The 8,704-nt window shown below is 39.1% G+C and overlaps 1 pseudogene; it reads left to right on the forward strand.

The window, feature by feature from the left end:
• Positions 1–1,769: 1,769 nt before the first annotated feature.
• LOC134475345 (protein kinase C iota type-like) lies at positions 1,770–4,333 on the forward strand (annotated as a pseudogene).
• The last annotated feature ends 4,371 nt before the right edge of the window (positions 4,334–8,704 follow it).

The following is an 8,704-nucleotide window of genomic DNA, read 5'->3' on the forward strand; positions in this document are numbered from 1 at the left end:
CATCACCACGCCCAGCTAGAGCTCTTTCTTCTAAAACTAGAATTAATCAAGATTCTCTATTCTTGTAGAAAATTGAAATACCTGAATTTATATATCAAAACAACAATTAAAAATATTTAATATTTAACACTGGAGCATGAGTCATCAGATTTTGAGACTGCCACAAAAAACACTCTGTAGCAAAAAATATTTTAAACACATGAGGACTATCAACAAAATACTGTCAAAAAAAGACAAGCTATGAAATTGTATTTGTGATCTTTCTTTTTTTTTTTTTTTTTTTTGTCTTTTTCATTTTTATCGGTACCGGGGATCGAACTCACGACCGCCTGCTTGCAAGGCAGGTGTTTATGCCGCTAAGCTAAATCCCCAGCCCTGATCTTTCTATGAGACTTGATGTATCAACAAGAAAGCACTGAAAGATTTATCAATAAAAATCTTAGTAGTAATTATTTTTGTGCCTATTTGACCTTAATTTAAAATCTTAGTAGTAATTATTTTTGTGCCTATTGGACTTAATTTATTTATGCAAAAATGTTAATTGAGGGTCTACTGTCCTGGGAGTTAGGGGTCACATCAGTAAAGTTTGATAGAATTCCTACCTTAGAATTTGCATTTTAACAGAGAGATAATAAAAGAGGGAATAAGTACTAGAGGAAAAAAAAACAATAAAAGAGAGATATTGGGAGTGGTATGAATGCCATTTTAAATGCAGTAGTCAGGGCAGGTCTCATTGAAAGGTGGCATTTGACAAAAAGACCTTATGGAGTAGAAGGAATTGATCATGTGACAAGTACCAACCAGGGAAGGATGTTTGATAAAATAACAAGTCAGGCTGGAGAAATATCAAAAGACTATGGGGCAAAGAGAGTGTTTCAAAAGCTGCCACTAGGTTATAAGTGGAGAAGTGGGTGCTGAGCATGGGTTTACCAGCATGGGGGTCAGAGCACTGAAGCCTGGTTTTGGAGAAGTGGGTCAAGCATGCAATGGAAAAAGGCAATGAAAGCTGCAAGTGTAGACAACTCTTCTGAGGAATTTCACTGCAAAACTGCTTAGAGAAATAAGCATAGCTGACTTGGAAAGTGAGTTACAGAAAGATCTGGACTTTTGTTTTCCCTTTTTAATGGAATAAACAGCAGCATGCTTGTACACTGTTGAGGATCCTAGCCAGTCTATTGTGATTGATACTGTCAAGACAGTCAAATGAATAGAGACAGATGGACAATGGAGCCAGAGAGCCAGCTGCCACTGATGGGGGAGGAAGGGCACCCAGACAGACTGACCATGGCCGCCTGGCCAGGCCACACAGCAGATGGCCAGCACCCTGGGGAGGGAGACAGTGGGGTAGCCCTCAACAGGCACCCCTGGCCTGCAGCACGCTGCCACCTGAGGGAGGCTGGGTACCCTCTGCCCCAGTCCTGCCACCAGGCGCCTGCCCAGAGCCCCATGCCCTCTGCCTTGTGGGCCCAGTTGCCCTCGGGCTCAGTCTTTTCCAGTTGGCTGATGTCCTTGGACACCCTCCTCCAATCATAAACATACTGAGAGGGCAGTGGAGGAAGGAGGAGCCACCGACTCCACCATGGATGCCTTTTTCTGTACAGGGTCTTTTCAGAATGATGGTTTGAAAGCTTCTGATGCTCTTCCCATCCTGAAGGAAAAAAGTGGCCTTCATGTCTCAGGGCTGTGGTAAGCAAAGTGGCCCCATCTTGACCTTCTCTGCTTGAAGCAATCATGACAGATGAAGACAGGAAGACCTCCAGAAACTTGTGATGTATTTGGCCACTGTGCCAAGTGAGGACCTGTGCAAATGTGGCTTAACCGTCATCATCCACATGCCCATCCTCAGAGCGCTGCAAGAAGCCTGTCCAGCCCAGATCCATGTGGCCCTCAACAGGAAGCCAGACAATTTCTGGCAGAAAAAGAAAACTAACTTTGGCAGCTCCAAATTCATCTTTGAGATGAGCATGGTGTACGTGGTGGACCTTGGGAAGCTGGTGGGTCCCTCTCAGCTGACAGAGAAGCTGGATGTGTCTCTGCACTACAACCAGAGGAGTGGACTGAGCTGCGTCTCTCTGGAAGGAGTTCTTCAACAGTGTACCTGCTCTGATGCTATGAGGACCTGCAGGAGATGCTGGCCTGGAAGGAGTTCCCTGTGAACATAAAGGGCTCTCAGTAGCAAACTGATGAACAAACACAGTTCAAGAAAAAGAGCTGAAGGCCCCTGTGCAGGAGCTGGACTAGGAGGGGCAGCAGCTGTTGCAGTGCATCCACGGCAGTGATGGATTCTCAGGGTGCAACTGCTTCCAGGGTGCTAACTGATACCCATTAGCTCTAGGCAGGTCTCCCAAGAGCTGGAAGCAATAAAGTTAGGGAGACAAAGATGTCCAAGGGTAGAGACCAAAGTCACAACAACTAGACCCCCAAGAGACACAGAGAAGTCTAGTATACAACTACCCTGACCCAGCCATCATTGGAAGTTATTTGGCAGGTTGCTATGCTGAAGTCCAGCCAGTGTGGTCAGTGCAGGCAGCTAGGTCACCCTCACATATCCAGGATGGCCAATCTTTCTTCCTGAGTACCTCTACAACCCACACTTCTATTCAACAGCCCTGGTTATGGAAAGAGATAGGATGACAACACTTTTTGAGATGTCCTTCTCCTTTGAGGGCAATGAAGTTCAAGACCCATGGCTATTTGATAATAAGCAGCTTTTCACCACAAAATGTATAGATGAAGAAGGGGACCCATACACTGTATTGCCATTGTTGGAAGTAGAAGAAGGCTTTATGCTTTCTGAGCTTAACAAAGAATCTGAACTTTAATTCATGCATTGTCTTGTATACCAGAATACCGTACAGTGCCTTGCATACCAGAACATCCTTAAAGTGCCTTGTATAATAGAACACCCTGAAGGTCCTTGTGTAACAGAACATCCTAAAGTGCTTTCTCCAAGAAAAGATAAACCCATCTACTGCAGAGCTGCATGCCTCTAGAGAAAGCTTTATTATGCAAATGGGCACACTTTTCAAGCCAAAGGTTTCATTCAGCAGTCGTGCTGATTGTACCATCTTCTCAGTCCATACAGGGTGGCTTGGATGCTAGATATACAAGTGTATCAACTGTAAACTTTTGGTTCATATGAAGTGCCACACACTTGTCACAATTGAATGCAAGCAGCATTTTTTGCCACCAGAACCCATGATGACAATGGATCGATCACCCATGTCTTTAGACCCTGCACAGATAGTAATTCTATATAATCCCAAAAGTCATAAAGGTTTGGAAGAATTAGATGAAGGGAATGAGGCAGGGAACAACTGGGAAAAGTGTATGAAAGCTTTGTCCAGTTTTGATCTTCATCTTTAGGACCTTTGATTTGCTTTGAGTAATAGGGAGAGGAAGTTATGCAAAAGTACTATTAACTGAATTTTTAAAAAGACATTGCATCTATGCAATGAAAGTTCTGAAAAAAAACCAGCCTGCTGACATTGACCAGATGTAGACAAAGAAGCATGTTTTGGAGCAAGTATCAATTACTCTTTTCTTGTTGGATTGCAATCTTGCTCTTAGACAGAAAGCAATCTATTCCCTGTTCTAGCCCATGTAAGTGGAGGAGATCTAATGTGTTATATGCAGCAACAAGGAATACTTCCTGAAGACCATGCCAGGTTTTACTCTGTAAAAACCAGGTTAGCATTTGGTTTTCTTCATGTGCAAGGGATAATATACAGAAATTTTAAATTGGACAATTTATTTCTGGACTCAAAAATTAAACTCACTGACTATTGGTTGTGTTAGGAAGGACTACAGCCAGGAGACAAGACCAGCACTTTCTGTGGCACTCCTAACTACCTTGCTCTAGAAATTCTAAGAGGAGAAGATTATTGTTCCAGTGTGGACAGGTGGACCCTTGGAGTACTGTTTGAGATGATGGTTGGCAAGTCTCCATTTCATCTTGTTGGGAGCCCTGATAACCCTGATTACAACACAAAAAACAATCTCTTGCAAGTCATTTTGGAAAGAAAAAATTCACATCCCATGTTGTCTGTCTGTATATGCATGCTGGAAGGGTCCTGGAGAGTTTTCTGAATAGGGATCCCAAGGGATGATTGGTTTGTCATCCTGAACAGGATTTGCTGATATTCAAGAGCATCAATTATCTCAAAATGTTCACTAGAACATGACAGAGCAAAAGCAAGGGATACCTCCCTTTAAACCAAATATTCCCGAAGAATTCAGTTTGGACAACTTTGATTCTCAATTTACAAATGAATCTGTCCAGCTCACTCCAGATTACAATGACATTGTGAGGAAGATTGATGGATATCTGTAAGTTTGAGTATATCAGTCAGCTTTCAATGTATGAAGAATGGACCTGACCCTCATTTTTTAACTAAGCATTCTGCTTACATTGTTGTTTAATGCATGGAACAACTTATTACCTGCTTGGATTTAATTAACAATTTCATAATTGCCTGGAAGTTAATTTTGATTTCTTTTTATAGTTATATTTAGATGTAATGCTTGGTTCTTATGGTATACAATAGAGAATAATTTTTTACTGATAGTTACTTTTTATGGTATGGCTAAAGTAACAATGAGACAATTGCTTATTAACCAAATTAGTAAACACATTCCATTTCTTGAGTGGATACAGATACTTTGTATTTTTTTATTGTTTACTGTACAGGAAGATAATTTGTCATTTAAGTAGAATGTTTTACCTATGCATGTTTCTCTTCAAACTGCATTACCTATATATTTGGGCCCCAGTTTACGTAGCTTTCAGAGAAATCCAAAAAATAACAATAATTTTGAACAAATCTGCAGAAAACACATATATTATAGTTTTATCTCCTTAGTTAAGCTTTTTTCATTTAGTAGGATAACACATGAAATACATAGTAGAATTTATTTCACCATCTTGTAGTATTGTGCTATAGGTATGCTTTCTGCTTTTTGACCAGAGGACAGGGAAGTGACTTAGAGAAAGTATTTCTAAGGTGGGGCCTAGGAGCCCAGGGGAATTCTGGTGTGGGCTCAGTGGTGGATGTTTTGAACAGGTGTCCTGTGTGACTGTTCTGCATTCTGGGGTACCTGGTGACAAGGAGAAACACTTGGCGGTATGATCATGGGTGTATTTCTGGCATATCAGAGCTCTCTGTGAGTTTGTGTTGTGAATACTGCTTTTTTGTTTTAGAACGAGTTCTGGGCATTGGCAGAGGCATGTATACTTTGAAGGTGGACATGTGAATATATGTGGGCATTTTCCTTCAATGTTTCCATTGCTTTGAAATTTAGTTGTTTGAAGAGGGAATAATATATGACTGCAGGCTTTGGAGGGGTTGCATTTCTGATGAAATGGGGCATCCAAGGGAGGATGAAGAGACAGTTTGCTGGATGCCTACAAATTTTACATCATTTTACATCATTCTAGGTTTAGGGCTGGGTAACTTACCTGGGGTTGGACTTTGCTGAGATTAGTGGCTTGTTTGGATGATGCTGGCTACTTTTCAAGTCCTTTGCATCAAAATGGTACTAAAAGAGAGGAACACTGTATCTGGAAATCTTTAATAAGTTGCTACAACTAATTTTAGTGGAATTCAATCTGGGGCAGACTCTGGAAGGTAGTCATCATCCTCTGGATGGGTTGCAGTGGTGCAATCTTGGTGGAATTTGATTTTAGGTGGTCTGTCTAGTTTTGGATTTGGAGTGGTTTGGGGTTTGTGGGCAGTTAGTGAATTATCTTTTTGTCTTTTGTTGGATGCCCCATTTCGTTGGAGGTGTGGCTTTCTTGAGGCTTGTGATCATGTCTTATCTTTTCTTCAAATGGCTAGGTTTGGGGTGGTGGAGGCATCAGAGGAGGATGTTTGTGTCTGTTCTCATATTCATTTGCATGGTGTGTATGTTTCTGGGCATTGACCGAGGCACGATTTGAGCTTGTTTTGAGGCAGAGGGCTGTGTTCATAGCAGAGGCTTGTGGAGATTTCGGACATGTCAAGGATATGTTTGTGATCTTGCATTTGAGTGTTGCTCTTTGCTGTCGGACATTTCAGGGTGGGGAGTGGTCACATAGGGCATTTGTTTGGACTTGTTTCTGGGTCCACAATGGAGTTCTTTTGGGCCTTTGGACCTTGTTTAACAGACACTTTCTTCAAGTTGTACTTTTGTCATCCGGTGAATGGTGGAGAGTATATTTTAGGTTATATAAGCAGCACTTTAAAAACCTTATGAATGTTTTTGAACATATTTTATCTTATTTTTTTCAAAAAAATTTTTTTAATTTAAAGGGAAAGAAAAAAACAGTATATGGGTACAAGTAATACAGAATTACAAAAAAAAAACGGTAAGAAATCATTAGTTAATAGACTACACATTGTCGTCTTAGAAATAGTTGTTCAAGTTACAGGATTAAAGCATACAAAGTGGATATTCAAACAATGAGACTGCAAACAGTTGTGTTCAATGATCCAACAAAAACTCCGTAATATGGTCATCTATCTTAACACACCTAAACACACTTGCATTTGTATCCTTTAGAGTACTTTTTTTCCTTTCTTTTATACAACAAAATTTACACATTTTGGGTTTTATTACTCCCATAGTTCTTATTACTTTTTTTTGGAAGAGAATAAAACCAAATATGACAAACCAAAGCAGTCAGTCAAAACAAAGGACAGACACAGCACTTGATGTAAAAACAGAATACAAGGTTATCAACAATGGTTACCATAATGCCTCTTGCTTCCTTAAAATGAATTGCCTATATCATTAGGTATAATAAAATTGAACAAAACGGTACTGAACAAGACCAATAAAACCTAAACATTGCAAACATTACAGGATTTCAACGAAGATAATAGTCAAACCAGAATGGGCATCGTAGTGAATCTTATTGCCTTCAAAGTAGTTGCCTATACACTAAAACTTGATACTATCAAACAGAACGAAACAGAGTCTAATCAGTCAAAACAAGATAGTGGGACTATTACAGGACTTCAAAACAAGTTAATAGGAAATCAAAAAATTTACTATAATATATCCTGCTAATTTTTTGATTTTTTTCTTTAATTAAAAAATAATAATAAAAAATAAATTTTTTATGAATAAGGGGGAGATTGAGATAAAAGAGGACATAACAATACAGGTCAAAGCATGACAATTTCAGCAACCTAGTGCTTCACCACAAGACAACCTGACTTAAAAGTAGTTACCATAGTGTCTCTTTGCTTGAGGTATTTGAATATAACTTCGTATACTATAGCATCAAACATATCAAGACAGTGTGAAACCATTCAAGTGGATGAAAGTATTACAGGGTATTTAGAACCAGCTAACAGAAAATGAAAAATGGTTTCTATATTATCTCTTTGCCTATAAAATTTTTTGTTTATACTATAACATATAATAAAATCCAGTAAGATACAACATGATAAAACCAGTGGAGACACAAGAGCAACAGTTTGGTGGGACTTCAAAACAAGATGATATTAAATCAGCACCAGCTATTATGATGTCTTGTTTTCTTCAAAATAGCTGTTAATTTCATCACAGGCAGTAATATCAAACAGCCCATAACCAAGCCATTCCAATTAATGAGTGAAAACTTTATAAGGCTTCAAAGCCACAAAATGTGGAATCATGATTACCACATACTTTTATATAGTTGAATCATTTCTTACACTAGGGAAACTATTCGGGATTCATACATGTGAGTTTGATTTATTTCACTTATGAGTATGGTCTCAAGCTGTGTCCATTTATTTATAAATATCTCAATGTTATCATTCTTTATAGCTGAGTAGTACTCTATTGTATAAAAATACCACAACTTTTTTATCCATTCCTCAGTTGATGGACATTTGGGTTATTTACAAGACTTGGCGATTACAAATTGTGCTGCTATAAGCATAGGTGCACATATATCACTGTGGTATGATGCTTTCAGTTCTTCTGGAAATATGCCTAGAACTGGAATAGTTGGAACAAATGGGACTTCCAATCCCAGCTTTTTGAGGATCTCCAGAATGACCTCCACAATGGTTGCATCAGACTACACTCCCACCAACAGTGCAGGAGAGTTCCTTTTTCCCCACAGGCTCTCCAGCATTTGTTGGTGGTGGTTTTCTTGATCCTGGCCATTTTTTCAGGTGTGAGATGGAATCCCACTGTGGTTTTAATTTGCGTCTCTCTAATAGCTAATGATGATGAACATTTTTTCATGTATTTACTTGCCATTTGTATTTCTTCATCTGAGAAGTGTGTATTCATCTCAGATACCCATTTTTGGGTTGGATCTTTGAATTTTGGGGGTCTGATTTTTTTGACTCTTTATAAGTTTTAGACAGAAGTCCTTTGTCTGAGGGAAAGTTCACTAAGATTTTTTCCCAGTTTGTGGGTTTTCTTTTCACTCTGATGGAGATTTCTTTTGACATGCAGAAACTTTTTAATAAGAGGTAGTCCCAGTTATTGATTCTGGGAAGTATTTCCCATGTGGTTTGATTCCTGTTCATGAATTCTCTACCTACCCCTATGTCTTCAATGTTTCTATCCAATTTGTCTTCCAATAGATTTAGTGTTTGTTTTAATATTCAGATCTTTGATCCATTTAGATTTTAATTTAGTACATGATGATGGGCATGGGTCTAGTTTTAGTTTTCAGCAAATGGAGAGCCAGTTTTTCCAACACCATTTATTAAAGAGA

The sequence above is a fragment of the Cavia porcellus genome, unplaced genomic scaffold, assembly GCF_034190915.1.
Source record: "Cavia porcellus strain 051 isolate PalLab524CR breed Dunkin Hartley unplaced genomic scaffold, mCavPor4.1 scaffold_1, whole genome shotgun sequence".
Classification (NCBI taxonomy): Eukaryota; Metazoa; Chordata; class Mammalia; order Rodentia; family Caviidae; genus Cavia; species Cavia porcellus.